The following is a 20,152-nucleotide window of genomic DNA, read 5'->3' on the forward strand; positions in this document are numbered from 1 at the left end:
GGAAATTAAGGCATCATCTACATTTGTTACCATAGAGACAATTGTGTAACATTTTCATGTATGTCCTCTTCTTCTTTCTCTGTATCATTCCCTTTGTACTCACTCCTGTTTCTCTGGGGTACACTTCTCAGTAAATTCATAGCACATAAGTTTTGCTACAGACTCTGTTTTCTAAAGAATCTAGATACTCCCTCCTAGGACCAGCTACATAGTTTATAGGACCCAGTGCAAAATGAAAATACAGGGAACTTTGTTAAAAAAATTATTCAGAATTTGAAGGCAATATCAGCAGAGCATTAAACTAAATGCAGGATCCTTCTAAGATTTGGGTCCTGTACTAGTGCACAGGTCAGTGTGTCCATGAAACTGACTTCAATTGAGCCCATTCCATGCCCTCCTCTGGCTCATCTCTTCTCTCGCCATCCCCCAATTCTCCATTATCCCTCCCCAGACCCTCCACGGTTGTTTCATGTGTATGCATCTGGAAGATCTCTTTCTGTCTTTTCATTACCTTCATCATCATCATCATGATGACCGTCTCTTTATATCTGAATAGATAGTATTTTTAAAGGTACTCTAGCTACCTGGTGAGAAATGTTTATTGGTATGTGAGCAAGGAGGATTTTTAATAATTAAACTAGACTATGTCTGTTACACATAGTGCTGTGTTAAATGCCTGACAGCTTAACTTGATTACTTAATAAAGTCACATAGAGTTTACCCATAGTACTGCTTTATTCTTTTAAAATAACTTACCTTGGCATTTATCAAGTCTTGATTAAATGTATTTGCCCATACACACTAAACACACTCCTCTTTTGTAAGTTTAAATTTACTTCTGGGCCTCCCTGGTGGCACAAGGGGTTAAGTCGCAGCACTATGAAGCTATCTGCAGCCACTGCAACACAAGTTAGATCCCCGATCCCCCCTGACCAGGGAGCTACCCGCATGGCACAGCAGACCTCTCCTGTCTCGCCCGCTGCTCCCTTCAGCAGTGTATTTTGGTCAGTCTGCCTGTTCTGTTCCCCACTCTGGTGATTCCTCTCACCCCCTGCACCTCTGGCTTGTACCCCAGTTCTTGTATGCATAAATAAAGTTTAAAAAAATAAATTTGCTTCTTGGCACAGATACGCATTCCAGAAATGGTACTATTCCTGTTTAGCTACTGCAAGCTTTTTTCATTTTTCTCTCTCCCCTCCTAGTTCCCTCCAGGATTTCCAGATTAAGAAAATAAAAATAGAGGATGCTTAGTTAACTTGGAATCTCAGATAAGCAACAAATAATTTTTAACCTAAGTGTGTCCTAGGAAATATTTGGGTCTTCTAGTGTAAATTTCTTTGAAATTTAGATTTGACTGGGTAGTCTGTATTTTATGTGGCAACCTTGCTTCTTCCATCACTTTAGATGACAAGGGTCTCTGTGATGTGGCATAGACAGTTGTGGAGGTGTGAAGGTGTGCACTGGAAATGCATACAGTGCTGTGAACCAACATTATCTCAATTATTAGAAACACTAGATTACAAGGTTTCTGAATTCCAGGCTTGTGCATGCTGCTACACTTATATCCTTACTGTGCAAAGAGCAGTGTTAGGCTTGTAATATTGATTGATTGATGGGCAAGTCTCCTGGGAAGCACCCCAAACAATATGATATTTCAAATATAATGTCCATTGGGAGTTTTTTGAGTCCAGTAAGGACTTTCTGAGTTACTTGTTAATGAACACTTCTTGGAAGTTTTTAAGGGAGGCTGTACTAGAAAGAGTACACTCACTTTGATAATTCTACAGAATGTTAGCCGAGGAAGACAATTATAAATCTCTCCATGCTTGTCTTTGCTCCAGGAGATAAATTAATAACCCTTTAGAGACAGAGCTACTTTTTACATTATTCTATAATTTTATGCTTCCATTTGAGCAAGTAAACGTAATACACCTTTTTGTCTTTCCCTTAGGGTTAATTTTGATCTCACTCATGGGGCTAACTGGGTTTTCTTCAAACTCTGTTGTGCTTAATTATCTAGCCTGCTGTTATAATACAGCTATACCTCTAGTGAATTCAGGGAGCTTGTTTCCTAGACATTAAAATATAATAAAGTAGTAAGTTCAGAGATAAGGAGCTGAGCTGACCCTTTGATTCCCTGAATACAAGTGACTTTCCACGCCCTAAAAAATTATAACCACCCTTTGAGACATCAGAATGGTACCCATTGCATTTTGTCAAGTGACTCCGTCAGCCTGAGGGCTCTGCAGTTGAGATTTTGTCTCATTTCTGGGCTGTGTTCCTTTTTCACATGCAGGCAACCTGTCCCATGTCAGTTTTAACATTTGTGATCGCATGTCTCATCTGATTGTTACTGAGCAGTTGCCTTATTTGGAGTATTCAATGCTTTGATTACAATTTTTAAAAGGTTCTTTTCCTGTGGTCAGGTTTGTGTTTCTCCCCATGTCTTATGCCTGGCTTCCCCATACAGATGCTTCTTTGAAGTCCGCGGAAGCTCAGCTTAAAGAGAGATGGACTGCTGTGTAGGGGGTGGAGGATGGGGAAGCAAGAATGAAGTCTCAGGCTTTCATTTGTCACTGATGACTTCACTGGAAAAATAACATGATTAGCTATAAAGAAATATATTGGTTGTTTAAGATAAGTTTTATGGAAAACTGTATTTTAATAACTTTATACATAGTTCTCACTTACTAAAATGACCATTGAATAGTCAATGGTCAGTGTTTCTTTACATTGTTATTTCTATCAGTAACCTCCATTCCCATCAGTACAAAATGTTTGAAAGAAACAGGGGTGGTTTTCACAGGGATACATATCACCTTCAGAATGGGAATATATACTTAGAATGTCCTTGCTTCAGAAGCATGCTCACTGGAAAACGATCCAGAAAAACATAACCTTCAGAGATAAAAGTTAGAATGGGTTGGAATCAAGAAACACTGATTATGTTTGCTGTATGTGTCATGTAGATAATACATTGATACAGATATTCTTTTTTTCTTAATAAGAGAAAGCATCTTTTTTTTCTTTGAAACTTTCATTTTCATTGAAATGGATCTCTGGCATTTGTACTTTGTTATCTCTTCAAATTAATACAATTAAAATGAAACTCACGAGTTTCTTTTATATTAAAAATTTTCAGCAGCTGGAGGACCTGTAACCTTTCTTAAATGGGCCCATCTTCTAGCATAAAAAATAATTCTTCGATGGTGCTTTAACTCCTGGTTTCAGTACAAAGACAGATTATCAGGGTAATAAATTAAAGGCACCTCACTGCAGCTCTTTTGGCCAATGTTCTACCACAGGCCCATATTAATATTTTATTCCCTTTAATATTATTACATGATGCAGGCTTTATTTAAATGGATGTGACGGGTCTCTTGGTTGGCTTGACAACCAGAGGGAAGAATTAATGTTCTGCATTTAATCTCGGCTCAAGGCGCTAAATTATTTTGGAGGTCAAAACCATCATGCATATCATGCTAAATTATTGAATGTAATAACTATTAGCTAGCTGTCTATTTATGGGTTTTTGAAATTGTTTACTTCATGCACCTTGGTCTAATATTTAAGTAAGTCTCCTTTCAAGTTTTTTCCATTGCTGGGCCACTATTATCCTAGCCTTTGCAATGTGGTACCAGAACTAATGGACGATACCAGGTGAACATGTTTTAAATGATGGCTAACATGCTAAATGTTAATAAACTGCTGAGAATTTTCCTCCTTTTATGGATTCCTTCTTCACAGGAAGTTGAGTATGAAGAAAGAATGACTTTGGTATAACAGAAATTCTTATCCTATTTAAGATGAAAATTGCAGAATGTTTTTTATTAAAAAAAGTGACTTGAAAGAATATGGTTGCTGAGGGAAGTGATGAGCTATATTCTAATTACTTTAAGAATAATTGGAACAGTATGGAAATGGAGATTGAAGTATAAAATGACATGTTAGATTTCTTGAGAAATATTTTAATGGGAATTCTAGCTAGTGCACTATAAAATTATGTGTTCATTATTTATAATGGAAATAACTTCTGTATTTTATTTTTGGTATAATTTTAATGTAAAAGGTAGATTGAAGTCAACAGTGTTTTGCATTTTTCAGGGAGTGTGAGATCACTGTTCTTATTTTCTGCGCATTTTTGCAATAATGAGAGTAATCAAAAACTGTATGTTGAGAGTAGGATCTTGTCTCTTTAGCTATCATCAGGGTGGTAAGGGGAAGTGTGAAAATGGCACTCACTGTCCTCTCACGTTCTGCCTCCTTGGGATTTTATCTTAACTCTAGCTAGCACTTTCTATGTATAAGGTTTCCCGAGGTTAAGCAGTTTTAACTGCTTTACTTAAAGCAACATCAGTCATGGCCAATGGGCCATGATGAAAAAAAAGAGCTTCAAATAAGAAGGTAATTTTTCTTCCTGGTAATGAATGGCGATGGGCCAAAAAAACTTGCAGTACTTTCCGGGGCAGGATAACAGCTTATCTGAGTAAATGTAGTGAGCACTTGACAAGGCTGGCTACGGGGGTTCAGACTGGACCTCACTGAAAGGCTGAAGCAGCACTCTTTATCCCATCTTTCTTTCTGTCTTTCCTATCTGGTTATAAATTACTTCATTCATCTAAATGAGAGCTCTTTGGAAGGCTGTTAGTTTGAAAATGGCAGGTCTATCCAGTGACCCAAGATAGCTTCTCAGTGGCATCTAGCCATGCAGAAGGGACTGTTGAACAAGGAGTTAGATGGTTAAGGACCTCTCAGTCTCTGCCCTTCTCAGCGGCCCCAGATCAGCCAAATGGTGAGACTGGGAAGTAAGCTTGGTAGCTGGCCAGGCAGAGGGTGGGGAGAGCAGGAAAAGTTGGTGTTTTAACTTTCTCTCAGGGGGTCTCACTGACTGAGAATGAACATCGCAGACCCATGCAGTGATGGTGTCTGTTCTGGGAGAAGATAAATTTTCTTATCTTCATTCAGTGACTCAATTAATGTAAAACCAAGCAAAATGAAATGAAAACCTTTTTAATTTTATTTGCTCTGCTGGGATTATGGAATTCAGGGTCAAATAAGACTTGGTTTCAGCTTAAGGTGGTAATATAGTCTGAGATGTGTGTGCTTAAGCCACACATTCATCAACATGTCAGTGTCATGAGTGTATGTTAGTCTCCAAACAGTACTTCAGTATTTCACTGGCAGAGCAATTCAGGAGGGGATGCTGGATGCAGAGCTGGGTCAACCATGGCATCTTATGGCCCTGCATTACACTGGCAGTGTGGGCTACACTGTCCATGGTAGTAGGGATTTTGGGAGCCCTGTCCTGACATTGACCAATACATCATCACAACTGTACTGCCTTCCTTAGGTCGTTGTCTTGTACACACTGTTCCTTCATCTCAGCCTCCTGACAGAGGAGTCCTAGGAGAAAGTGTTGTGTGTGACAAGCTAGGGAGAGCTGAGGGAGGATTATGAGCTGCCACAGAGAGGACAGTTTCCTAACATCCGACAGGGAAGTTGGAGGAGATTGGTAGATATGTCTCTCATCTTGGGAAAGAGAGAAGCAACATTCAGAGTGTTGACAGGAAGAAGAGAATGTAGACTCCAGGGCAATTGGAAGAATATGGGTCATCATGTTATTACTGTTAATGATCTCTTTGGACTTGTTAGTTTTTGAGATCTAAGTGTTTTCATAATGGACATTTTGAAGTTATATAAATTTTGAAAGATGTTTATTTATTTATTTATTTTTTAAGAAAGGTCCTTTTTAGCCTACCGTTGTTCTCAATTAAAACTGGAAATGGCTTATACTTCTAGGCTTTTTACGTTTCCCTGAGGTGGGGCCCAGGGCAAAATGAGCATAGAGTTTCCTTTAAATATTTCGTTCTACCCTCCCTTACTACCTGTACTTTACAGAGGAAGAATAACATTAATAAAGTTTAATGGGATATAAGGAAGTGAAGGAAAGCATATCCAATTCTGTGAATAATGGTAGTTTGCAAGAAATCACCATGCAACTTAAAAAGGAAGTTCTTTAAAAATAGGAAGCATATCCAAAGATTTTTTTCAAGCCAAATTTTAATGGAAGCAAGATTTAAAAAACAAAACAAAACAAAAAACAACACACCAGCATTTTAAATACCTATATTTGAAAATATGGGCATTAATTCTAAAAGATGCTCCTCATAATTTTGCTATTACCTTGAGGTATTCAGATTCCCATAGATAAAAATGTAGAAATGTTAATTATTCTCTATTATTCAAAGAAAAATCTCATTTGGTAATTGTTGAATGATAAACAATCTCTGGCTAGGAACACGACATAACCCTTGTGGCTAAGGATTTTACAATCTTGTAGTAATTGCAAAGTGGTAATTGGTATATAGAGTAATTTGGCTCTATGAACAGTCTTTAGTATCCTAGTAGGCATCTATGAAGGGAAGTAAAAGTTGTACTTAAAATAATTATTCTTATGGGTGGACCATTCTGGAAAGTATTCTACGTGTACCTCGGAGATTCCTGCAAAACAAGCCTTGTCACCATGGCGACAGCCTCACTACTGTGCCAGTTGATATTTCCACCTCCTCTGTCTCAATTTCCCGTGCCTTCTCTCCTGCTTTCTTATCTAAACTGTGAGATGAATGACCTTGATCCAAGTCCTTTTCTCAGACTCTCCTTTTGCAGGAACTCAAACAATGCTAAGGTTTTGTTACCTTTTGGTAAATCTTAAAGCTACTCATTTGATGTCTCATGTTAGGTGCACAGTCCATGGCTTAGTAGGATGCCAAAGGATGTTTTTAAAGTATCAAGTAGTAGTTCTTTACCGTAGAAGCTATGGGCCTGCTCCAGAACCTTAGGGGACTATGTCAGGGGGCGGTATCCTCTTTAGAATGCGGAGACACTTATAAATTTGTGTGAGTTCTAGTGACCTCAGCTGAAACAGAGTGAACAGAAAGACTTTCACTTTTTGCTTTTCATTCCTACAATAGTATTTTCACTTTAATTAATAATTATTTAATTAATAATTTAACTTTAATCTGTTATTTTCATATTACAGATTAGTGTTAAGGAAATTCTTTGCCCATTGGCCAGTGTGCAAAATGCCAGGCAGTCTTACTTGGAAACTCTACTATAGATCCCAGACCCAGGAATAATTAGCTTATGCATGTCACTGATGAGGTGACAGTCACTTCACAACACCCTTATGTTTTGTGTTTGAAGGCATTCATTATAGCCTTTTGCAATTTTATGAGTTATATCCTTTGTCTTGATTAGAGAAATTGTGTAACAGAATTTTGAATTCCTGTGACAAATATGAGGCAAAAATTAAGACGTTATTAAATGTGTTTTGAGATTATCATAAATATAGTAGATAATGAATATTCATGGTGTTTTATCTAATCAGTTTAGATCTTTTTCTCAGTTGTCATTAGGAAAGTTAGTAGAAGAAAAACATGTCCAGAGGAAGAGTATTTGCTTTCTTACACCTTTTTGTAATTAAAAATAATTGGCACCTTGACATGAAATAGAAAAGTTTGTCCTAGCACACTGTCCTCCCTTCTTCTCAACTCTTTTCTGGAAGGTTAAGTTGCATTCTGCAATTTACTAAAAATGCTATTATTATTGTGTTGTAGCAATATTTCTTCAGAAGTCGAAATGATGGCCGACTTTAATATAGAAAGCTTGATAAAACTGTTATAAATCACCAGTGGTTTGGGGGAAAAAGACTAAATTCTGATTGCTTTTGATTTTTACAGTTTCTTGGAGAATTGTCTAGGACTTTTGAGTCTCTTCCTGTCACTATCTCTAGTGATTTAAATTTGTTCTATTTGAAGGAAATTGGTAAGAACACTTTAAGATTATTCAGAAAGTTTGTTTTCAACTCTCTTAAAGCAAATAGGTTCACAGCTGACTAGGGAGTAAAGTAAATTTTCCCTGAACATTGTTAAAACAAGCTATTACATCCCTTGGCTCAGCTCTTCCGACTATACACAAAAAAATTACTTCCAATTTTCACAACTATACAACTGAAGTTTCCTTTCCCAATGTTGTTTATGACCCAGTTTTAACATCTTGAGATTTTTTTTCATTGTTTTTCTAGCAGGAAAGATAGTGTCTAGCCATCATTAATTTATATTGCTATTATGCTGCTGAACTATATACTTGGGAATCCTTTTGGGGACTCCAAAAAAGAATCTGTGGCATGGATTTTTTTCCCCCACAAAAGTTATTCTTGAAAATAAGTGTAGGTAGATACAAATTTTTAAAAAAGAGAGAAGATTTTAAAAGACCACAAGTTCAAGGAATCTTAGACCTAAACCCAACCTGGCTCTGAATAGTCTCATGAAGTAAAAGCTACCATGGTGCTTTCATTTACTTTACAATCTACTTGAAGTAAAATTTGATGTCCTTTTATATCTACAGTGATGTTTACTCATTGATTTGAGTTCTATTTGGGCTAATTAATGTTTTCTTATGATGTAGCAACAAGAATGCTTTAAGAATTGGCCAAATTAAATTGATTTAGATCCAAACATGGTGGCATGGATTTCCTCTTGATACTTTGGAATCAGTGGTGTAGATGATATCTATCTATTTACAAGATTTTACATTTTAAGATAGAAATGTTATAGGAAGGAAGGCTGCTGGTGTATAAACTAGCATTTCTCAACTTTTTGAGTTTTCCAAGGAATGTTTTTGTCACAGGGCATCTTGAAATGTGAGGGCAAGTATGTAGGAAATGATATATTAGTTACTTTTAATTTTGCTTCTCTGATAACATTCTCAAAAACATCTGTAACCATTCTCTTTTAAAAAATTATTAAAAAATAAGCCTAGTGAAAAAAATCAACATTGGTCAAACTACTACCTTTTCATTATATCTACCACCATTACCTTAGTCAGACCCTCACAGAGTCATGCCTGTAATATTGCTTTTGTTGGCCAATTGATTGGTCATATGAATTTTTTTTTCCATATTAACATTTTTTTGAAAAATCTTTGTGCTCCAACTGCTGTTGTGGCCTCGGATGCAAGCATCCATCACGGGGGTATCCCATACCTGCCCTAGGTCTTCTCTGTCACTGTGATTTGGGGTTCCCATTAGAGTCTTGTTCATTCTGATGAATATGCACACCTGGAAGTATGAGGTAGTTGACATGCTCTGTGCAAACCTTGACAATACAGATGAGTATTGGTGATTTGGTAGGAAATTCTAAAGCACATTTTACATAGTTCCTCAGAAGATGCCTCTTGTGTCCTCACTCAGTTTATCTGTTGGCCTTTGCAAATAGATTGTGGCAGATAACAATGATAACTGTAAATGTAAACCATTGTTTGTTCCAATCACAAACATTATGCCAAATGTAAGATCTGTACTGTATAGCAAATCAATATAGAATCAGGTACTTGTTATATAGCAGTTCATCAATTTGAAGCTTGTATTTACATAAGAAGAATGACAATACACATTTACTGTCTTACCCCAAAATTCCATCACAATATAGTCTTCAGTAGCCTTGATCATTTAAAAATTCTGCAAAATATCATATTACTTTGCTTTGTTAAAGAATATCATACTAATTGAATTTGGTGAGCAAGAAATAAAATGTACTTTGAGTACCTCAGTAAGATCTATGCATACCAGAATGTAGGAGATATGCCCCCTGAAGATTCAGGACATGGCTATAGTAGTAACACTTTAAGATGTTCAGTGGTCTTTGTCATCCTTGACATTGTCTCTGGAGGACAACTTGCTAGAATGTTTATTTCTTGCCACTAAGAAAGAGGTACAGTGTTTGGCAGACTTTTAAAGAAATTCTGAATGTAGGTATACTTGGGGATAATATTCTTACCACATTATTGATGAATTCAGAAGGTCATCAATTTTGAGAATGGCCCAGAGTAACAGAGGGCCCTAGAGCAGATCTGGGTTGGGTAAAGGTTGTCCACTCATCCACACCAGATCATATATCGATTTGACCATGTTAGAGACACTTAAAATGAATAAAGATGCTGAATAATGAGTCATGATTTAATCTGGTAAGTTATGTAGCAAAGATTTACTACTTGATATTTAAAAAGCATCCCTGAGCATCCTGCTAGGCCCCAATAGACTGACCACCTGATCATGGATGTGAAATACTAAGAAATTGGAGCTGTCTTTCACTAACTGGGTAATTTATGATCTATTGTAGCATAAGATTCAGTGGATATATCAGTAGCTTGTGGGTTAGTACACATAGTAGATTCAGAAATACATGCAAGATGGTTCTGAAAGTGCAGGAAATTGCTTGACAGGTGGCCCAGACTATGTCACCAAACTCTGTTGCTCTAATGCCTAATGCTGTCACCTATGGAATCATGCAGGATTCCCTGTGGAATCCCTATAATCAACTAACAAGCAAAAAAATTGGCTCTAGTTCATAGATTGATTGGCTTACTATGTTGGCTGTAGCTAAAAATGTACCACTACAAATTTGTGTCACTACATAGGAGTGACTCTGGACAGTAATGAAGGAAAATCCTCCAGGAAACTGAGCTGTGAGTAATGTACTTGGTTGTTTTCCTTGTTTGGAGGGAGAAATGACAAGAGAGATGGATATCACAGATGCCAGGACATTAGCAAGTGGTTTGCCTGCTTTGTCAGAGGTCTTGAAATAAGTAAATTGGAAGAGCAAAGATAAAGAATTTTAAAGCAGAGACAGGTGATGGGCCATTTGAATGGAAATAAAGTACATTAATTTGTGTGTCTCACATTAATGGCCACTGGAAATCATCTTTTGCAGATGAGGTACTCAACATTCAGATAAATGTGGATGTCAACCAGTCTCTCCTTAGCCAGTCCAGCTCTTGGGCAATAGTCCAAGGAATGGGATTGTGACAGTAATGCAGGCCATGAATGTATCCAACAGTGTCTGAAACTATACCTTTAGTGAATGTCCAAGCTGCCTACAGCAGATCGTCTCTGATTTATTGACAGAGACTGACACTGAGTCTTCTATCTCCACTTTCTCTTCCATTCAGCCAGCAAGTCACTGGAGAAGCCAGCATTTTCTTTTCACTGAAGATTTATGTTTACTCTTTCTGTCAGTTTATCTTCCTTGCCTGAATTATCTCTAGAAGAAGTACCATCTCAGGACTTAATACCTGATTTACTGATATGGGATCCCATTTAATATGCTTTAGCCCTCTTTTGGGCTGAAGGAGGTACAACAATGGGTACATAATCATAAGATTCAATGATCCAACCATATACTGCATTGCCCAGGGCAGCTGGCCTAATAAAATGATGGAATGGTCTATTAAAGACTTAATTAAGGTACCAGGTCAAAAACAATGCCATATGGTGTTGGAAAAGCAATCTTCCATTGTATTATATCTTTGATATATGGTATTCTGTCCTGCATCCAAGGGACTAACAGAGATTTTTAGCTTCTCAGCTGTCACATCCAGTGATAATCTTTCAGAATTTATCCTTTGGGTCATTACATTCTTAAATTCTGCTGGATTAGAAATCTTGATTACTGGTGGATATGACAATTTCACTAAATCTGTAGTATTATTACTATTTGCTCATTTTAGGGTAGTAATAAGTGAATTGAAATTTATAATTATTAACTCCGTTTTTTACAGATAAAGAGAGAAGTTGCTCCTGCTTATCACAAGGATTTAGGTTGGTGGTCACACAATAGGAGCAAAACAGAATATTCTTTGCAGCTAAGGGATTAACTGCAGTGTCTTTTTGTGTCTTCATGCACATTGATAATTGCGTATGGCTAGATGCAGCTACAAGGGTCAAGTTATTATGGATTTCAGTTGCTTGAAGGTAATGTGTTGGCTGGGAGAGGAAATTTGAAATGGGTAGCATGCAGCTGGTTCCATGTTGAAACATCAAGAATTGTTCCATTAAGACTTCTTATAGGATGTCTTGCAGAAATTGTGGACATACCAACTTGCAGGTTCTGTGATGAACTGGACTTAATGAATCCAAAAAGCAGAATGAAAGATTACAGTGACCATTAGTTTTTGGATTCATTCTGCTCAAGTGTTTGCTTCTACCATTGCTGGAACAACTAGTTGCCTGGAAGTTTTTTTTTTTTTTTTTTTTTCTACATTGCAACTTCCCTGCTGCCGCTGTTTTGAATTCCTGCAGGAGTTCAGTCAACTGCTGCTTCTCAAACTTAGAAATACGAAGGAAAGAACATCTCTCTGGGGAAGCTCTCCGATTCCTCAGGACATTCAGTAAGCTCGAGTCACTATAGCATTACTCAGTAATGCTTTCATAGATGGACTTTCTTCTTTCACTTTTTTCAGTGCCCCAAATTCTTATTCCCTGGGATACTCCCTCTCAAATAAACCATTGCACAGAAGTCCTGATTTTTATAGGTCAGATTTTTTTCATTTTCACCCTTTTTCCTCTCCAAATCACTGCCTTTAATCAGTCAGGTATTTCCAAAATGCAAAAGGAATCTTGTTACACCTTTATTTTTAACTTTATTTATAACATTAACTGTTTCAGAAAATCCCAATTGGTTTCATTCAGTTCATGCATTCATATATTCAGCAATTTTACAATAAGGAAATAACTCATTAATTACTTCTCTTATCAGTGATGTCCTATATTTAGGCAGTTTTTTCTTGTCTGGATGAGGCTACATTTAGTTCATCTTAACTCCTTTAGAATGGGGCTTATTAAGGATTGTGTTCCTATATTGGCAGACAGACTGAAGACTGAGGCAAGAAAATACAGTCAGAATAGTGTCTCTTTGGGTACTTCTAGAATATTAATGTATGTCCCACACTATTTGTTAGATATGGCTTTACATATCGCAAAGGCAACTGAATTACTCATCCCCTGTTCTTTGTTAGTTATATGAACTTGGGCAAGTTTCTAAAGCTTATTCTTCTTATTTGTAACACAGGGGTGAAGAAACCCCTACTTTATAGCCTTGCCCAGGCTTTTTTTGAGTTTAAGTAAGATAAGGTGATAAAAAACTTCTCTCAGTTTCTGGCAAGTGATTAGTACTCACTTAATGATACTTTTCTTGTCTCCATTATATCCCCAGCCCTTTAGTCCATTGTGCTAAACCACTGGTAAAATGGATATCTTTGTGTCTCCACTGAATTGACCAGTTGCATTATAACGAGTAGAATTTATGAATCTTAAGTTTTCTAGACATAGGTTTTTGAAAGACTAGAAAACTGTTGGACCTATTTCACCATACACCTTTCAGCCTACTCAGGGAAAAGAGGTGCTAGACGTGGAAAGCATGTAGTTAATATGGTATGGCGAAGTTGGCAAGAAGCTATATAAGAGTGAATAATTGTAAAATGTCTATCATAATAGAAATTGGAAAATGCAGGAAGGGATAAAAATGTCCTGTCCTTATGTGTGTGTGTGATGGGGAGGGGAGGCTGAAATCTATACTTCCACTTTTTCTTTTCAAGTGTTGATACTAAGCGTGAGGGTGAATCCCTCACTCAGAAATGTTGGGAGGCCTGGAGTAAAGACATGGTGTGTGCCTTGGAGAATTTTGGGAGGGTTTCCTTCTTACTCTTTCATTTAATTTTGAGGTGTCTTTTTCTTTTTGGAGATCATACTGATGTTGCAGAGTTGCAAAAAGTAGGGCTTAGAGGCTAACAAGCAGTGTGTGAGATGCTCAGGTCTTGTAGCAGGACTTGAGAAGTTTGTCCTGAGAGATTACTGCAACTGACTGAACTAGAAGAGGCAGTAGGGTAGGAATTCAGAGTAGGACTCACTCAATATGCATGTAACAGGGAAATTTTCTGGGTTGTCCTCTAAGAAATATAATAATGAATGATGATGCAAGAAAACAGTGTGAACAGTTGAATCAACAACAGATAAGAGCTTATGTTGACTAAAAGCCTCGAATTATCATTCTACCTAATAGCTCCACCTAATAAACGGGTTGTGGAGTAAAGGGATAAATGACTAGTTGTATGTTTTCTTGTGCATTTTCTCTTATGTAAAGGTTTTGCCTAATTGGCTAACCCTTTTTCCATGGGGGTATTGGAATAAATGTATGATAGAGGTCACTACCCAGGACACTGATCTATACACTAATATGTTTTCTTTCTTTCGGAACTAGCTGATCCAATGGGGGAAAGTTGATAACTCTTTGCTTTTCCCTCAGTTTATATGGCTGTTTGCATTCCTTAGGTCAATTAAATTAAGGAATAAGGAACTATGAAATACCTCAATGAGATAAGGAATAAGAAAGCTCCGGCTTTTACTATTATTAATTGCATTTGGTCAACTTCCCTTACAAAACTTATAATTTTGTTGACTAATGAAATCAGAAGTGAGGAAGTTGTAATGATAAGGCTGAATTTAGTCACCTGCAACAGGCAGACTTTCTCAGAACACAGCACCATTAGTGAACAGAAGTGCAAGCTAGGAAGAAGGATGCAATTGGTCTTTATGAGAGGATTTGAAAAGACGTGAGACAACTCATGATTTCAAGCCTGTGATTGTGAATATGATTTTGCAAGACAAGAAATAAGTCTAAAAACACCTTTGATATGTTCATAGATGAGGTTGATGGGTCCATTTCAGATTCAGTAGCTGAACAATGATAAACTAAAAAGCTGTAAAAGCCTTTTTTTTTTTTTTTGGTGAGGCTGAAACAATGGTTTATAATGATTCTCTTAGATTTCTTGAGAGGTATTCATTTTAATTCAAGGTTATGTCTGAACTCTGGATCCAATTCTTCTAGATTTGATAGGGAACTGATTAAAATATTCATAGACTATATCTCGAATACTTTGGACTTGGCATTTCAAGAATTATCTTTTTTTTTTTTTTAGATTTTCAAATATACAGTTGTAGAACTGAAAGGAACAGGTGAAATCATTTAATTTCAGCTTCTTTTTAAAGATGTTTAAATGTATTCACAATAACTAAAATGCTTATTAATGTGCCAATTATTTATTTAATCTTGAGATTTGTTCCTACATGTTTGATAATGCACACATTTTTGAAAATTGTTCAGAAAAAAGAAATACTGCTTGTGTTATATATCTGGTATTTTTGCCAACATTACGTGATTGTGCCAGTAAAGATAAGGGTTGGGACAAATTAGCATGTATCAACTCTCATCTGGAGCCTACATTAGACTACTAATTAGTCTTTGTTGTTTCTTTCTTTCCTCTCTAGAATCTATTCCCTACACATAAGGAAATACATAATATTCCTAGTAGCCTGTTTAGCATACTGTGATAGGCTCAATTGTGTCTCTCCCAAGTTCATACGTTGAAGTCCTAACTCCCTAGTTCATTAGATTGTGATTACATTTAGAGGTAATAAAGAGGTATCTTGATTGAAATGAGGTTTTTAGGTTAGGACCTAATATAATATAGCTGGTGTCTTACAATAAGAAGAAATTTGGAAACAGCAATATGCAGAGGGAAGACCATGTGAAGACCCAGGGAGAAGATGGCCATTTACAAGCCCAGGAGGGGAGCTCAGAAGAAACAACAGCCTGTCTGACACCTTGATCTCAGACTTCTCATCTTCAGAACTGTGAGATAATAAATTTCTTTTGTCTAAGCCACTCACATGGTCATCCCACTGAGGTAGTTTGGGATGGTGACTTTAGCAAACTAATTCACATGCCTATGCCTCTAACTTCTTTCATCTCACTCCTTCCTTAACCATTGTAAGTTGAGTGAGTTATTGAGTCGGTATGTACTATGCTCTCTCTTAGGAGCTTGATAACATTACCATATTTAATCCTCAAGCAGCCCCATGAAGGAGGGGGCGGAGCAACATGGCGGCGAGGAGACGCTGCGAGTAAGATCTCCCATTAAAAAAGTGAATAGAGGAAAAGCGGCAGGTCCCAGTGAGAACTGGGACACGGAAGATAAACGGGTGACTCCAGCAAACTGCCCAAAGAAGAAGTTCCATAAAAGAGACCAGAAGGGAGGGAAGCGCAGAACCCTGCTCCCCTCCCCCGCCCACAGAGGCGGCACTCTCCGACCGGCAGAGGGGAGGAAACAACAAACCAAAACGGCCAACAAGAAAAACGGACGCAGCAAGCGGACTGTGCGTGGAAAGGAACTATTGCAGCCACCATACCCCGTGAACGGGAGCTGAGGCGAACCCTGCAGGATTCGCCGCAGCGGCGACGAACCGGCTTCCGGGCGCCATTAGAGAAGAACAAGACCCGGGAGACGCGCACCAGCCCGGCCTGCGGTAGCTGGCGCGGAAACGCAGCGCCTCGGGCGCTTGAAAAGCAAGTGCAGACCTGGATCGCGCTGCCCAGGTCCGCGCCTGCGACCTAGGCTTGCGGGGAGACGACCTAGGCTTGCGGGGAGACGCGCGGAGGTCCTCACTGAGGTGAAGGTCCCTCCCTGAGTGAGCAGGAACCAGGCGCCCAGGCAGCACGGGAGCTGCGCAAAAGGCGCCATATCCTCGCCACTGAACTGGGCTACAGCCCGCGTCCTGGAACTGAGGGCTTTGAACTGAGACCCGGGGCACGAAAATTCGGGGCGTGGTTTCTCCACGACGGTGGGGCACAAGGCAGACACAGCACCCCAAAGCTGTTGAGGTGTACCCTACCATTCCCGCTCTGTTCTCTGTCCACGGGGTGGGGGGAGGCGAAAAAACCCCCCAAGGCCAATAGGAGAGATCTCTGGCGCCACCTAGCGACCAGGAAAAAAAAGTCACTAACACCCTATAAAAAGGACATTTCTTAAGACTGCTTGAAAAGGGCAGAAGGTTTCTGGAGGACCCAGTGGCACCGGGAAGTTATTCCACGCCAGGCCCCTTCGACCAGCAGTCTGAGCCCACAGAGGGAGCAGGCACCCACGTCCGGGGCAGACCGGGTGCGCAGAAGAGTGTGCCTGAAACGGAGGCGCAGGGACTGCATCCCGCTTCGCCATTTGAGAACAGGGACATTTCTTCAGTAAAAACTGCCTAAAAACCAGCAGAAAGCTCCCCCAGAAGACAGAGATGGCTCCTGGAAGAGCCAGAGGGAGCGGAGAAGTTCACCCAAGATGTCAGTCAGTCCGAGCAACACAGTGTCCCAACGCATACGACAAATTAGAAAACAGACAGTAGGGAGTAGAAGAACCACACGCAACCTAAAACTCCTCAGGAAAGAAGCACACCACAAAAAGAAAACCACTCCCCAGATTGCAACGACAGCAACTTGGAAGAACTTCTGAGCCTTCCAGAAAGAGAATTTAAAATTGCCAATGATTAAAAAAGTGGATAGATCAGAAGAAGGAAATTGAGTCCCTAAAGAGGGAAGTAAGAGAAATGCAGGAGATCAAAGAATTAATGGAGGAACTAAAGAACTCTGGGAAAAGCAATGAAAGCAGAATAGATGAAATGGAAGAACGAATAAGTAATCTTGAAGACACAGAAATAAAAAGAACCAAAACAGAAAAGGAAAGAGAAGTACGAAGGAAAAAGAATGAAGAAAGACTTCGCGAACTATCTGACTCCATGAGGAAAGGAATATAAGAGTTATAGGAATTCCAGAAGAGAGGGAGAGATGTAGGAACAGAGAAATATTCATGGATATAATTGAAGAGAACTTCCCAAATGAGAAGAAGGAGCTGAAAATTGATATACAAGAAGCAAGAAGAACACCAAACTTCCATGACGAAAGGAAAAAACAGCAAGACACATAATAGTAAAGCTCCCAAGAATCCAGGACAAGGAAAAAATAATGAAGCTGACAAGAGGGAAGAAACAGATAACATTCAAAGGAAAACCAATCAGGCTGACATCAGACTTCTCCGAAGAAACACTACGGGCAAGGAGAGAGTGGAGGGACATAGTCAACAGACTCCAAGAAAACAGATGCCAACCAAGAATACTCTATCCGCAAAGCTCTCTTTCCTCCATGAAGAAAGAATATGGACCTTCCCAGACAAAGAGAAACTCCGGATTTCATTGCGACTAAACCCCACTCCAAAAAATACTACAAGGAATCCTAAAGCCAGAACCTCAGGGGACGAATAACAACAAAGAAGACCAAAAAAAAAAAAAGTTATTAAAAGAATAAATAAATAAAAATCAAAGGAAAGACAAACATAATGGCAAATACAGATGCTAACATATCAATATTAACTCTAAATGTAAATGGACTAAACTCTTCAATAAAAAGACACAGAGTTGCAGCTGGATTAAGAAACAAAACCCAACCTTTTGCTGTCTCCAGGAAACACATTTAGCTACAAAAGATAAAATATAGGCTCAAAGTCAAAGGATGGAAAACAATCCTACAAGCAAATGGGCCAAAAAAGAAAGCAGGACAAGCTATACTCTATATCAGATAAAACAGACTTCAACTCAAAAAATAAAAAGAGACCCCAATGGTCACTACATTATGATTAAGGGGAAATACTTCAAGAAGAATAACACTCATTAACATATACTCACAAACAAAGAGCACCAAAATAATATCAGACAACTGTTGTCCTCTCTGAAAACAGACATCAGAGAAAACACATATGTAGTGGAACTTCAACACACCACTATCAACAATGAATAGATCAACAAGACAAAAAATAAGTAAAGAAACTAAAGCTCTAAATAAGGACCTAGAGCATTTGGGCTTAACAGACATCTATAGAACACTAAACCCAAAAAAAACGGAGTACACATTTTTCTCAACCGCACACGGATCATTCTCCAGGATCGATCACATACTGGGGCACAAGACAAACATCAACAGATACACCAAGATTGAAATCATACCAACCATCTTTTCTGACCACGAAGGCATCAAACTAGAAATAAATCATAAAAAGAAGGCAAGGAACTATCCTACCTCATGGAGACTAAAAGCCACACTACTGGAAGACCACTGGACTAACGAGGAGATCAAAGAAGAAATAAAAAATTCTTTGAATTGAATGACAAGGAGGACACCAATATCCTAAATGTATGGGATGCAGCAAAAGCAGTAATAAGAGGAAAATATATAGCAAATAGAAGCTCACATCAAAAACAAGAAAGAACTCAAAGAAACAACAATCTCGAAGCTCAAAGATCTAGAAAAAGAACAAAAAAAAACCCAGAAACCAGTAGAAGAAAAGAAATAATAAAAACCAAAGCAGAAATAAATGAAATTGAAACTAAAAAAACAATCCAAAAGATCAATGAAACCAAGAGCTGGTTCTTTGAAAAAATCAATAAAATAGACAAACCCCTAGCCAGGCTCACAAAGGAAAAAGGGGAGAAAGCACAAATACACAGAATCATAAATGAAGAGGAGAAATCACAACGACACAGCAGAAATCAAAAGAATAATCAGTAACTACTATGAACAGTTATATGGAAACAAGTTCAACAATCTAGAGGAGATGGACAAATTCCTACAACTCTACAATCACCCAAAGCTAGATAAAGAAGAAATAGAACACCTAAACAGACCAATTACAAGCAGCGAAATTGAAATGGTAATTAAAAACCTCCCCAAAAACAAAAGCCCAGGACCTGATGGATTTACAAATGAATTCTACTAAACATTCAGAGACGAATTAGTGCCTATCCTTCACAAAACTCTTCCAAAAAATTGAGAAGGAAGGGACAATACAAACACGTTCTATGAAGCCAATTTACACTAATACCAAAAACGAATAAGGACACACAAAAAAGGAAACTATAGGCCAATCTCCCTAATGAACACTGATGCAAAAATCCTCAATAAAATTTTAGCTATCAGAATCCAACAATGTATCCATAAGATAATTCACCACGACAAGTTGGATTTCATTCCAGGGCACAAGGATGGTTTAACATCCGAAAATCAATCAACGTTATCCAACACATCAACAAAGAAATATAAAAACCATATGATAATATCAATAGATGCTGAGAAAGCTTTCGACAAAGTGCAACACCCATTCATGATAAAAGCCCTTGAAATTCTTGGGATACAAGGAACATACCTCAACATCATAAAGGCCATCTATGACAAGCCAACAGCCAGTATCATTCTCAATGGTGAAAAGCTGAAAGCAATTCCATTAAGATCTGGAACAAGACAAGGATGTCCACTCTCACCACTGCTTTTCAATATAATACTGGAAGTCCTAGCCAGAGCAATAAGACAAGAGAAAGACATCCAAGGAATCCAAATAGGAAAAGAAGAAGTCAAACTATCACTATTTGCAGACGATATGATAATAT

The sequence above is a fragment of the Talpa occidentalis genome, unplaced genomic scaffold (assembly GCF_014898055.3).
Source record: "Talpa occidentalis isolate TD23 unplaced genomic scaffold, MPIMG_talOcc4v2.1 talOcc4.4, whole genome shotgun sequence".
NCBI lineage: Eukaryota > Metazoa > Chordata > Mammalia > Eulipotyphla > Talpidae > Talpa > Talpa occidentalis.